We start from the raw sequence: 14,608 nt of genomic DNA on the forward strand, positions 1-14,608 counted from the left end.
AGAAATTACATTTTCTTGGTTGTTACTGGCAAACCAGAGCATTCGGGATGCGTTAGGGATGTTGGATTTGCGTGAGAGTTAGAGATTATTTTGGAGCACATGCACGCCTAGTGGCTCGAGTGTTGTTACAAGAGAGGAGTTGAAAAATGTAATAACAAATATAAGGCAACAAGTAATGAAGGATGTTGAAACTTCATTTGAAGTTTGCTTGGAAGCCTGGCTTGCAAAAATGAAAAAAGGGATGATGACCTTTATGTCCTCACGATAAGAGATGAGTGCTGATGTACCTCATACATAGTCTCCTAGATTTCACATCACAAAAGAGAGTGATGTTCTTGGATGCTTGTTAAAAGGTCCTTCAGTAGAAAACACAAGTAAACCATGTGAGCTATATCTAGAGAATCCTAATAGATGCTTGGTTACTCTTGGCAGTGTTGATACTTTAGGACAAACTATCTACCACAAGTAAATACAACAGGATCAAGTCAAAGTAGTGATAGAAGATATAAAAGTACCGAATGTACTTGTTCCATTTCCTACTGATGAGGTCAAGATTGTGTCTGACACTGCTAGTACTTTTATCATATGGCCTAAGAGACTTGTGAATATAGTTTAAGTTGAGGTACATTTTATTAAATATTTCATACATCTTATTAAATATTTCTTTCTTATATTATTTTTTTAATTAAATATTTCTTTGCCTTTTTAGCTTCCCTTGCCAAATAATCTCCTGCCTCCGCAACTCTTATTGCAACTACAACCGCCGCAGTTGACTTCTCTTCAATAAATAATTTTATTGGCTTGTGATATCTAAGAAATTTTTTTTTGCAAAGGAAAAGGATATTGTAGATATGAAGAGTCCAGTGATGATTAAACGGAAAGATTTAAATTAGCTTCTCTCGAAAAGTCAGTTTACCACAATATTAATTAAGCTATTTATGCTGTAAATATGTTTTACTTAAATATAATTAACTTATCAAGATCAGTCAACTAATATGATTGCATTATCGTAGGTACCTCCATTATTTGTGCATTACATCAGGCAAAGATCATAATTTTAGATTTCTTTACCCTCATTACATAATGGAGAAAGAGAATACTCCTGAAATAAGATCTTGGTACCTCCAACAACAAATATGTGAAGTTAAACAGGATATGTGCACTCGTAAGAATCAATTTATGATTTATAGTTTTTTTTGTTAAAGGTGTATTTCTTCTAATAACTCACTATATTTTGTAGGGACCTTTGGCAACTGATTGTTCTTTCATTAAAGAGTAACATAGTCCTCTTCTTATGCTCTCTCCATTACAAACCAAACAAGGATATAGAGAAGACGATAGACACATAAGGGTACTTGTACAAAAATATTAAATTTTATGGATATATTAGTTATAAATCTTGTGATATTGATCATAGAGTAATAAAAACATATCAAACAATGATCCTGAAAAAGCACTCATATGAACTAAAGGATCCTACATGGATTGAGCTAAAGGTGAGTTAAAACTAACACTTTATTAACATATTCAATTGTCAATATTTATTACCGATTCCTAATTTCTTATATATATATATATATATATATATATATATATAGAGTCGTAGGCAATCATAGAAGAGTAGTTTGTGCGGTGTATATGTGATGAGGCATATGCTCAACATCATCATATGGGAATGACTAAGTTTACAAATGAGGTAACTATATTTTTAAAAACTAATTTTATTGTAACTTGAATTAATTGGTTAATGATTTAATTGCAAATTTATACTTTAATTTAGATGTTTGACATTGCAAATTCATTTTTTGAGGAAGAGGTTGACGACATCCTCACACGTGGGCACAATTTTTCGTGGATGGTATGTGAGGTTTAGGTAGTTTTTTAGGAAATTGTAGAAGACAATTTGAGTTTTGTGTATTTTTTATAAAATTGTATTGAAATTTGGATTATTTATATATACTTGAACTGGCTGGTTGGCAATAAATTATATAAAACATTTTCATTTGTAGGAATTGAGGACATAAGTACAAACATAATTAATTTTTTTAAAAAATCACTTTTAACAATAGTTATGGCCATAATCGCTATTAAAAGAGGCTTTTAACAGTGGGTATGGCCAGAACCTCTACTAAAAGTAGTTTTCTTTTTTTTTTTAAAAAAAAAAATTTCAACGAGCAACTTTCAACAACGAACATAGACCTACTGTTGAAAGTTTATTTTTAACAACAGTTGGATAGCCGCTATTAAAAGTCATATACTTTTAACATCCCCTGATATAACAGCGATTGCATAACTGCTATTAAAAGTATTTTTTACTTGCTGTTAAAAGCTTATCCTGTAATAGTGGCTTGAAAAGAAGCTATTTACCTCCTAAAGAAAGAAACAAACTTTTCCCACTTCAAAAGAAAATTTAGAACATCCATAAACTTGAACTACTAGGATTGATGCTTGGCTTTAATAGAATGAAAGGAGACTATGGGAGACATAAGAATGAAAAAAATTAGAAAGAGTTAAGAAAAAAACACAGCATTATACTTGAAATAATAAAATAAGGACTAGCTTGTGGGACTTTTCTCTGGCTTGGCACTTTCGAGACCCTCTCCCATGAAGTTGCTTTAGCTTATAATGCTACTGCTTGCAAGCTTTATAGATCCAAGGCCAAGCTTAATCTCTCTAAACTCTCCCAGATTCCTTAAATGGTGCCTAATCACCAACCCTAATTCTAGCTGTGAACATCGAAGAGTAGAAGTAGCTCTTGGCAAAAGTCGCAAGGTGAGTAACACCGTCAAAGCTGCAAATAGCAAAGTGGTGAGGCCACGAAGGAAGAGGAAGAGAGGAGGTAGTGCTTGAGGATTCGGAGAGGTAAGGTTGAATGAGGAGGGACAAAGGGTTATGATGACTTTTTTCTTTTTCTCCAATTATTTTGCATCGACTAGTCAGGGAGGCCATGTGAAAATAATTCTAAATGTTAAGAAGCATATCCACATCGGTTAAGTAATAATCGGTGTAGATATGTTAAAAATTAATTTTTTAAAAAATTAAAATATATTATCTACTTCGATCATGTATTATAATCGTGTAGATATTAATATCTATACTGGTTATAAAAGGGAAGATGTAGATATCATCACGGTCACTATTTATTTACAAAAATGCCATTGCCTCATATTTCTACATGTATATGCATGTGAATTGGTGTAGATGTAAGGGTGTGGAAAGGCTATTTTATACTAGTGTTTTGGAGTCTGGTTAGTAACTTATTACTGAAAAAAGATTTTGTATTCAATGTTATGGTGCATTAACATTTTTTTTATTCTAAGATAAACTTATATTTTCATTTCGTGCATGTATTGAATGATCTCGACTTCTCCTTGATTAAGAAAAAATATTATTGCATTATTATTTCATAATAATTTTTTTTTGAAAATAAGTATACAACAATTATCGTTCACCACCACCACCACCACCACTGTTATTATTATTAATGCTGCTGCTGTTATTCTAATCCTATGTATCAACTGACGTCTAATTTTCTCCTTCGACCAACAAGTTTCCAATCAATTCCAATTGTTCTACTAAGAACATTTTTGTTGCTATGTTAAAAAGCTGTGGTCCTTCACCCTTATCATTAGGACAAAGACAGCCAGCGAAGAAATTTCCACGCTCTCATCTCACTTATTGGGCATCCTTCACGGTCACCGTGGAAAATAATATGTCCGTTCAAGGATCCAATCCTTATTATCGAGAAGCAATTACATTTAGCATTTAATTACTAACAATATCTTCACATAGGTATCAAGATTTGAACACATAATTAAAATTATTTTTAGGAAAATATTATTAATTATACTTGAAAGACAAGTAATGTCTTATATATATATATATATATATATTAAATGATACTTCTAAAAAGTTCCTAATATTTTTTTAAGTACTGATAATATTAATTACTTCGAGTATTAAGTAATGATAATGTCCAAAATATTAGGTATTAATATTTTAATTAAATATTATTAGATAAGATCAATATTATTTTAAGAATGGCGATCGCATCAGTCGCTGCTAGTGGCGGTCCAGCGACCAATTGATTAACGCTAGTTAAAGGGTTTGGTCAAAGTATGGTTAAGGGGTATGGTCTTTTGGTGCATGTCAAAAATTGTACATAAATTTCTAAAGATTTCTTCGCTAAAATATGTGAAACTATTTTATAAATAAGTGATTTATTTAAGATCTATTTGTAACTTTTTTCTAAAAATTCGTCCAATTCATTGTTGATAAGTACTTGATAGTTGATATACTTCACAATTCTGGCCCAAAATTTGTCCTCAATGCTAAGACTTTGTTAGATAATTTATAAATATATTTTTTCTATAAAAATATATATTTTCAATTACTTTTGGATGGTAAAACCTTACATATGTTTTATATTCCCTTATTGGCGGAGATACTCTTAATATTTTAAAAAATAAAATATATTTAAGGAAGTTGTAATATATATTATTTATTATGTTTTTTTATTATTAATTAATAATTAATGTTAGTAATTATGATTGTTTATTATTTTTAATTCAAGGGCATTGACATAAATCCATTTTAATTTATTCTATTCTTAAATGCAATTTATTTTGAGTAACATCTCTTCATCATTTTGGAATATCAAGATATCCAAATGTCTCTTATTTTATGTAGAAGTCAATCATTCAAAAAAAATAAAAAATGAAATTAGGAAGTTAGAACATTCCAAAAGGTATTAGAGAAAGGCACGTTAGATGTCCTTAGCCCATCCTTCAAAATATTTAAGTTGGATTTTCAAAATTATTGGCACCATTTCAATGTAAAATAGAAGGATTTTTTTTTTTTGATAGATAACATTTAGTTATTTGCATAAATTTACTTACTCTTAAAGAAGGTAAGATCAAGCTATTTTAAATAAAAAAGAACAAAATACTGAAAACTTTTTATATTACTCTCTCTAGACCTATTTATAAGGTAGAGAGAGAAGTTTTTTTATCTCATTTATAAGTTATGTCATTAAATTTTTATCATAAATTTTTTTCTTTTACCCTTTATTAAATATTGGAGAAAGTAAATATGATGTTAAATATATATATATATATATATATTTAATCGGAATAAAGTTGAGAATTTATTAAACTTTTAAATCATAGTTAATAAATTTTAAAGTTTTTTTTAATTTTAATAAAACATGTTAAAAAATTATAAATAAAATTAGAAGAATATTTATTTGATTAAAAATTGACAATACATTTTTTCCCTTCTTGGTAGGAAACATGTTTCCTCATCACATGTGAAGGAGGTTTATTTTTCTTGCATGAGGAAAGCATGGATTCATTGGTAACTTCAATATAATGCTGTATAATAATAATTTTATATTTATAAGATTAGACGTAAAATGGTTGATTGGCTTGAACCTAAATAATATGCATCCCTAGTCCGGACAAAAAAAGATTCCAACTGGTCCGCTAAATATATATATTTTTAGTCAAAAAGGTTGTGGTCCTTGCCCACTAGATGACGATGAAATATAAAAACGTAGATATCTTGTATGGGTTCTTCTCAGCCACTTATTTCCCTCACAATTATCCCTCCTTCACAAAGACTTGGACCGGGTCAAAATTTTCGTAAAATAAGAGAACTGAGAGAGATTTGCAATAGCAAGCAATTTTTTTTTTAATATCAGCCATATACTCACATTTATATATGATATATACTTGGAAAAACAATCACACAAGAATTAAAATTGATGGTTGTTTTATCATTAACTTTATTTATAATCTCTTTCTTATTATATACTACTACATTGGCTTCTATCAAAATTATACATATAAATAGATTTAAATTTAATTTTTTTAAAATTAGTATAAGAATTTCAGTCACTCAAAAGTCAAATAAAACGTAAATACATCATAGTCGAACTAAATAAATGAAGCCTACCCAAATTTAAGTGACCATAAGTCAACACCAATACAATTTGGACTTGGATTTTTTCGCCCACGTCATATGGTTTGAAAAATAAAAAAATGTATTATTTCAAAGAAGGCATCATAGTCATAATTGACGCATACTCAAATAACAAAATGAAAGCATGAAATGAGAATTTTTTTTTTAATAACAAATGCAAAAACTGCTTGATTCGAAGAATCAACGTATTGGAAATTGGTACTCTAATATCGAGAATATGTAAATTTCATAAAATTTTCTTTTTTAAAAAAAGACAGAGAACTTGATATTTTATAAAAGAGTTAAAAGGTATATTTGCCCGTCAATTTTAATTCATTTAAAAGTGTTTGGTATTCTAAATTTATATATGGTGCAATCTTACCCTTTAACATTTGAAAATAATGCCTTATTGAAAATATTAATTTTAACTATTAGTTAGCTAAAAAATTACAAAAAAATACTTCAGAAATTATAGAAGATAACCCATCAAATTACATATAAATTAGTCTTACTCTTGTGAAAAGAAAAAATACAATTTTGATCAATCATTATTTTAGATACTTAATCAATATTAATTTTGATATGAAATACTTATTTTCAATTTTATGGGACCTTTTTAGTAATTTTTTAGGTTTTTTTTAATAATTTTTCAATTAACTAACTATTGAAGTCCACTTTTTTCATGCCAACAAGGTGCCTAGTACTCTATTTTTAAACATTGAAGGATAAAATTGTACTATATGTAAATTTATGATGCCAAAAGCCCTTAAACGAATAGTTAAAGGTCAAAAATCACTTTAATCTGTTATAAAAATAATAAAATGTGAAAAATATTTAAAAAAAAAGAAAACTTAGTGAAATTTCAGGAATCTCAATTGGAGATGATTTACTATATCCAAAAGATCAAATAAATAGAAGCAACACAACTCAAACATTACTCAATAAAAATCTCAAACACTCCACTGCCTTACTATCCTGAACGTACAATTACAATAGCCATGGTTTCTTTGAGGTTGATTTCTTCTCTCTTCTTCTTTGTCCTCAACCTAACCTTAATATCTCATCATGGCACTAATGCTCAGCAAAACTTCTTGAAATTCTTCTGTGGTAACAGCACTGATGATACCACTAGTACCTTCAAAACCAACCTTAAAGGCCTCTTGTTTAACATCTCTTCCAACACAAAAATCGACTATGGCTTCTACAACTTCTCCTCCGGCGAGAACTCCGACAAAGTCAACGTCATCGGCCTATGCCGAGGAGATGTTAAGGTACAAGATTGCCGAAGTTGCCTCGCAGATTCAAGGGTTGTCCTTCCCCAAGCGTGTGCCCCTAACGTGAGAGAGGCAATCGGGTGGTACGACAACTGCTTTCTCCGATACTCCAACCGAACCATAGTCGGCATCATGGAAACGTCGCCATATTTCTATCTGTGGAACACGCAGGACGCGTTGCAGAAAGATCAGTTCAAGTTTGTGGTGACACAGTTGATGAATTTCTTGATGGAAAGGGCCGCTTCGGTGACTCGTTCCGTAAGTTCGCGGCGGCGAATGCGACGGGACCGAGCAATCAAACGATATACGGTCTGGCACAGTGCACGCCGGACTTGTCGAACAAGGATTGTAGAGTTTGCTTGAATGGGGCAATCTCTGAAATTCCTAAGTGTTGCGATGGAATGAAAGGTGGAAGAGTGGTAAGACCAAGTTGCAACATCAGATACGAGACGTATAGCTTCTTTGATTCCGCAGCTTCACAACCTTTCACTTCACCACCCTTGCCTCCATCTCCCCCGTCGGCTGTTCATCCCGTGTCCAAACAAGGTGCATATAGATCTTTTCTTTTCTTTTTCTTTTTTTTTCCTTTGGACCACGTGCGCGCGTGTGTATATACAACTTTCTTTTGTCCACAATGAAGAGTTTAAAGTAAACTGGGTCCCGCAAGCTTACCAAAATCTGAGTATGTTTCCATGCTCAAAAAAATGCCTAAAAAATATTTATAAATTACCTATCAACAAAATCCTTACATTTGCATCAGCCAGATTTAACTATATATGATATGGATTATATGCCAAATTCTTATTAACTGTAAATCTTTGTTGATCGTATATGTATAACTTATGCTAGGCAAAAACTGAAAAATGATATTGATGTTTGTGAACATAACTTCCTATACATTTTTGAGATTTAACTAATTACTGTTATCAGGGTCATATATTAAAGAACTTGAAGGAGTATGTTTTTCTTGGTATTTTAACGAGGAAAAAAAATATATTGTTTTGCGCAGGAAAGTGCAACGCATCACGAACAGTTATTGCTGTAGGAGTGCCAATTATTGTGCTGCTTGCAGTGCTCATAATTGTGGTCGTAGTTAAAGCCAGGGGACCCAAGAGTATTGAAAGTAAGTCAACATATATAGCATGTTCTGGTGAGTTCAACACCCCTGGTCTTAATGTATATCCAAAGCCTTTCTGGGTTGTTCTAATCTATTATTGTAATTACTAACCCATTTAGCTTATGACACGGTGATATATATGAACTCTTTTTGTTTTGTTGTTGTTGTTGGTAGACTGGTGATGAGATGAATTTTACTTAAGGATGTGCTAAATTCAGCTACAAATTAAACAAGGAAAAAAAGTAAATGTTATTATAACAAGTCTGAAGAGAGAGCTCTATGTTAAGTGAGAGACTCACCTCCAAAACTCATCAACCTATTTTACTTGATAGACTCACCAGTATGGAACTCATCAAGGACTGATAACAATAATATTATAAACACAAGTTTAAACAGAGACCTTGTCAAAAGATTAGCTTATTGAGTGAAGAGCTTTGTAAACTTATAAATTAACTTCACTTACAAGGGTCCTTGATGTAAAACGATAACCATAGGATCATCCCTTTACCTCAAGTATGAAATTCAGCCTTCTATTTTTGGGCTAAAAATGTTACGTGGCGCGGCTTGGCCTTAGTTGGGCTACCTTGGCTATGTTATGTTTCGGTACAGAAGAGGAATTGTTTAACTTATAAGTTTGGGCTAATATTATCAACTTACGGCCCGACTTAGCCTTAATTGGGTTTGTGTGTCAGTTGTGCCAAATTTTTATGGAAAACTAGACACAAGTAATTGGAATTTAGTAAGGATATTGTCTAGTTGTTTACTTGGTTATTTTTGAGTGTTTTGTGCAGAGTTACAGAATGAAGTGCATAAACTGAAATTGCAACAAGAACAGAGTAGATCACAACAGCAACAGATGAATGAAGCTTTGGCATTCCTACTCCAAAACTTTGAGGGTCAACTCCCATTTGAGTTTGTTAAGACAGTAATATGATGATATGTATGAATTACACAACTTTGAATTCTTTTACGATTCTTCTAATTTGTTACTCATGCTACGTTATATATTTTTCCTTTTTAGGTACAAAATGGGCAAAATGGTGGAAATGCAGCGGCTAAAACTCAGTCGCCATACTCTTCCAATAAGGATAAATAGCTTACCTGGAAGATTTGGTTTTCATGGTAAGTCCATGAAAGCTTAGTTAGCTTGGAGGTTCTGAGTTCATATTCTGAGACTAGCAGCAAGCAGAAGCGGTAAAGATAATTAGCTTATGGATCGTGTATGAAGTTGAATTGTAATGTCCATATTTAGCTGTAATTGTAATGGATTGGAATATTATAACTAGAAAATATTGCAGATACTGTTTGAACCTTAGCCATACAGGCAATTTAAACCGATCGATGGTAAAAGCTTCCAAAGTTAATTATCAATAAAACCAAGACCAATTTTAAGATAATACTTAAAGATAAAATAATTTTAAGATACTAAAGAAATAATATTAACCATAGATATTAAATCAAATCTTGATAAACCCTAGATCAAATCAAATATAATTTTCATCATTTTTCCTCATATGGAAGAACTTTGGAGAGTTAAATAGATGGTAGTTGTGAACATCATATTTTGTTCAGGCTACCAAATGTAAATTAAAAATAAATAAAATGCCCAACAAAATTAAGATAAATAAATAAAATTAAAAAAGGAAAAATAGAGTTTTATAAAAAAAATTAAAAATAAAATAATATCTTCATAACTTTGAAAGAAATTTTTTCCCTTTCCTTTTGACTCCCAAATCCCTTTATTTTCATTTCTATTAAATCAATTGCCTTAAATGTAGATTTTAAAATATGAAATAATGGAAAAAAGTCAAAATGAAATTTGTCTTAATACGCTTGATTCTGTCATTAAGAGAAAAAACTTCAGTTGGAGCCTATAAAAAAGATAGCATAGAAAAAGAAAAGGAAGAAGAAGGGAGAGATGGAGAAAGTAAGGAGGTAGGTAGAAACTATTAGGGTATACATATTGTAAGAGCTCTTTCTTCTATCATTCTCTTTTATTTAATTCTCATAGTGTACAAGCATTATATGTGTCCATTGGGTAATGAGTCTTGTTGAGGATTGTGATTATTGTACCTTCAACTTCATTTTTCTCCAAACCAATGATGTGCTTCAGCTAATCCAACATGCTTTCCAAGAGGAATAGTATTCATATATGCTTGAAATTAATATGTCGCAGAGATTCATGAGTACAGTATGCCATTCTTTTCCTTTTTTTTAACGTATGGAATAAATATGATTTTTGATGAGGATGATTTATCAGTCATGGGATTTCATAAATTACTTACCTTGCAATGAAGGGAGAAAAATGGAAATGGAAATTGGCCTTAGTTGGCGTGTACTTGTAGCATGCATACACACACACACACACTTGTGACAATTGAACTGATGCACGCTAGTGGATAGGCTTGAGAGGAAATGGTTAATTTGCTTCCTTTCTTCTTTTATTTATTTATTATTTATTTTCTTTTCATAAATATTTTAAAAGGCGTTGAGTTTTTTTAGGCTCATTTCCAGTTTTGTTGCAAATAAAAAATAAATTATTAATTTTTTTATCTTTTAAATTTTTCGTGAGTGATACTAAATCACCGTGAATATTTGACACATTATTGAGGTATATATCATAAGTATATTAAATCACCGCAACTATCAATTTTTTTTTTTGTGTGTGTGCATTACTTCTAAAAAATATAAGTCTATTTTTAGGCTATGTCTTGAGTGATACTAAATTATCATAGATCCCTAAAAATATCGATCGAGATACTATGAATGATATTAAATCATAACTGTAATGACCTTAATTTTTAATTTGAATAATTTTTCCCTTTCAATAGATATTTTATTTAAATAAGTTTTTTTAGCAAGTAGAAAATGGTAAATTAGAGGAAGTTATGTTAGAAAATTTCTTAAAAATCCAAAGTTCAAGTTTTTTTTTTTGAATAAAAGTTTATTTTTAAATTATATAAAAATCTTGTACCCTTTCGTATAATTTTCTTGTACCCCTTCTTGTGATTTTCTTGTGTTCCTTCTTGTAATTTTCGCAAATACTTCTTTTGGTCAGAATTTATCTCCATGGTTTGAGAAAAAACAGAGCGTTTCATTTTTGTTCTCTTCACCGCCAGTACTCTCCTCTGCTCCTTCATTATCGCTCCACTTCTCAAGTTCTTCTCATCAATTTTCTTTGCTCACCATCGATTGCGTCTCTTCGCTGCTATTGCCTCACTCTTCGTTCTTCTTTCTGCCTAAGTTCATATGTTACAGTAAGGTTGGGTTGCTGGATGCCTTTTCCCCTGCCATCGTTTTTAGCTTCATGTTAACTTGAGGTGAGTGCTCTTCAATTTCTCTGCTTGCTGTCGCATTCCTGTAGATGAGAGGGAGTTGGAGTCACTGAATTCCTTCTTGGCTTGCTGTTCTTTATTTCTTTTCTGCTCAGTGGCCGACTGTGGTGGTGCGTACGTTCGATTCCTATATGCTCTTCCTCCTAAACTGTTGGCATCGTGTGTTTGCTTGATCTTTCTCTTCACTCTTCCTTCCTATTCAGCTAGTGGGTGCTGTGTGAGTGGGTATGCTAAATTCAACTTCTTCTTCTTTGTTTTTTTTTTTTTTTGTTTTGGTCGAAAATTCTGCCTCTGCTTTTCTTGTTGCTGCCGTGTCTTGCTTCAGAATTAAGGAGCTGAATTCGTTAATGCTGTGGAATTTTATTGTGATGCTAAGCTTAATGTTGATAAAATTTATGTGAAAAGTTAATTAAATGGCTAGATGATTATTGTTAGATAAAGTTGGATACTCTCAAGATGTTTGTGAAAATGTTTGAATGAAGAATTTAGGAACTATTTTAGATAATATTAGATGTTATTTTATTAATGTTGAGCTAAATATTGATGAGAAAATTAAGCGTTGGAAATGGTTGAATTTGCTTGGATTTTTGCCTCATGATTTTGTTAATGGTAAAAGTTCTCTTGGTGCTTGTAAATGTGCTTGAAAATTTTGTTGGTCGAAATGAAATTGTTAAATTGTTATAATAGAGCTTGGATGAATTATGAATATTATTTAAAGGAGTATATGTAAGGTTTGAAATTTTAAGAATATCAAAATATGAGAAAGGAATGCCTAGAATGCCTTTATGGTATGTTATTAAATCCAAAGGAAGCAAAAGAATAGTTGATATGAGATGTTATGACTTATGGTTGAGAGTAGATTATAAAGAGCTATGAGAATGAATTGCAAATCATCAAAGGTTTAACTAACCTAAGTATACTTGGAATATAATTAGTTAAAATATTATCTTTAATATTGTTGGATTACCATTAAGTGCTTAAAAAATTATTTGATAAATGATTTTAAAATTTTGATTTACTTGTCAGGACATTAATAATGCCATTAGAATAAAAGTGTAAAGTAAGAGAAGCAAATTTTAAAACTTTTTCAAACTTTCAGGTGAGTGGGTAGCGTTCCTAATGAATTTCTTGTAATTGTTTACAAAATTCCTTTACTTAAATTTTAATACTATTTCTTTATTTGTTATATAAGCATTCTTGTCAATTCTACTTTTATAATAATTATTTTATTAATCATGAGATCTTGATTTTACTATTAATTTATGCTAATGACAAATAACAATTAAAGTTGATATACGATAAACGGTGTTATTTTTTAAAAATAGCTCAATTGTTTAATTTTATGTTTGATATGCAAACCTTTAGTACAACAACTCGTGCATAGAGGAAATGATAATGAATATGAGAATGGAAAATGACATCGAATTGTATATTTCGAAAGTGAAAATTTTGAGTTTGTTTTTTTTACTCCATGCACGCTTGATTTTAATTAGGAAAATTGAGTTCAGAATGCTGGATGTTAACAGCAGTTCTGTTAGCCCTTGGTGCATCATGGTATACCTAGTTAGCAAGGTGTTTGTTGGAAGTGCTAGCCCTATGCGAAGGCCAACGCACATGGATCAGAGGGATGGTAATTCGTGAGTATTGTACTTATGCTTGTTTTCATGGACTTCATGCCTGTGCTTGATTTGTGGCTCCTGCCGTGCTTGTTTCGTGGCTTTTAGCTATGCTTGATTGGTTACTTGCTTTCATAGACTGTGTGTCCATACTTGATTGGTTATTTATCCCTGTGGACTGTGTGTCCACACTTGTTATTTGTTCTGGTAAAGCCCTCCTATATTAGATTTAAAACTTATCATTTTATATTTGTTTCTTTAAAGGATTTTTTAAATTGCACCATTATTTGAAATCTTTTTATATATATATATATATATATTAAATAGAAAAATTTTGATAAATTTATCTAGTTTAGATGCTATTGTTGATTTCATAGTTGTATTATTGAGCAAACTTGTCATTTATTGTTTGTTAAAGTAAGTTTCATTATTTTCTTGTTTTTGTTTAAACTAAATTTATCAGTTACTACCTGTCACATTTTATTTTTAATTAATTATAATTTATAATTTCAATTGGAATGCTGCTCACCGAAAAATTCTTTGGCCTCAGATGTTGTAGATGACCCTATCTATTGATCGTTGAGGGGCAGTGTCACTTTTTAGACAGTGGAAGTACGTTTTGGTTATTTTGATGTAATTGTAATCTAGTGCTCTACATATATCATAGTTAGATCTTAGTTTTGTTTTGATGATTTATAATTTGTTAGTGTGGAGCTAAGCTCCTTCACTGTATTTGGCTAATAAGTTTTGTTATGGTAAAAAAAATTTTAGAAGGTCCAAATTACGGGAGGAACTCTACCGAAATTTCTATAGAATATTTAAGAATTTTTGGTTACCTTACAATTATATATATAAATTAGTTATTGATATTTTAGCTTAATTTCATATAATTAAGGCTTATTGAATGTGAGTTTATCTCAAATTCCATACCAGTCATCCAGGGTGTGACAATAGCAATTATTAAATTTCTTATTAAGATTTTTTTAATCAAATTGTTCTTTGAAAAATTATCTCTAAATATCCCTTTTATACTTTTAGGGTTTGCCATGAGTAATACTAAATCACCATGTGCACTTAAAGTGTCAATTAGTGAACTGTGAGTGATTTTAAATCACTGCAGGTTCCAATACTGGTTAATTTGCCCCCTCTTGTGCATTATTAAAAAATTATAAAAATAATAAAATTTTTAGCATATTTTAGATTATGCCATGAGTGATACTAAATCAATTTAGATCCTTAAAAATATCAAAAAAAGATATTGTGAATAACACTAAGTCATTGCAAGTATCAATTTTTGTTTTGAAA

At 30.7% G+C, this 14,608-nt stretch overlaps 1 long non-coding RNA gene and 1 pseudogene across 4 annotated transcripts; both read left to right on the forward strand.

Moving 5' to 3' along the window:
* Positions 1 to 6,898: 6,898 nt before the first annotated feature.
* LOC129302510 (cysteine-rich repeat secretory protein 38-like) lies at positions 6,899 to 9,688 on the forward strand (annotated as a pseudogene).
* A 1,768-nt stretch (positions 9,689 to 11,456) lies between these two features.
* On the forward strand, positions 11,457 to 14,177 carry LOC129302511 (uncharacterized). Of its 4 annotated transcripts, none has more exons than XR_008591319.1 (3): positions 11,457 to 11,672; positions 11,783 to 13,324; positions 13,854 to 14,177. It is a non-coding gene; the product is annotated as an uncharacterized LOC129302511 (long non-coding RNA). The 4 variants fall into 4 exon arrangements; XR_008591320.1 differs by having other exon boundaries at positions 11,783 to 11,912; positions 13,181 to 14,177; XR_008591321.1 differs by having other exon boundaries at positions 11,783 to 11,912; positions 13,214 to 14,177.
* Positions 14,178 to 14,608: the final 431 nt, after the last annotated feature.

This window comes from Prosopis cineraria, unplaced genomic scaffold (genome assembly GCF_029017545.1).
Source record: "Prosopis cineraria cultivar Desert tree isolate PC_DT_omini unplaced genomic scaffold, ASM2901754v1 PC2, whole genome shotgun sequence".
Taxonomy (NCBI): Eukaryota; Viridiplantae; Streptophyta; class Magnoliopsida; order Fabales; family Fabaceae; genus Prosopis; species Prosopis cineraria.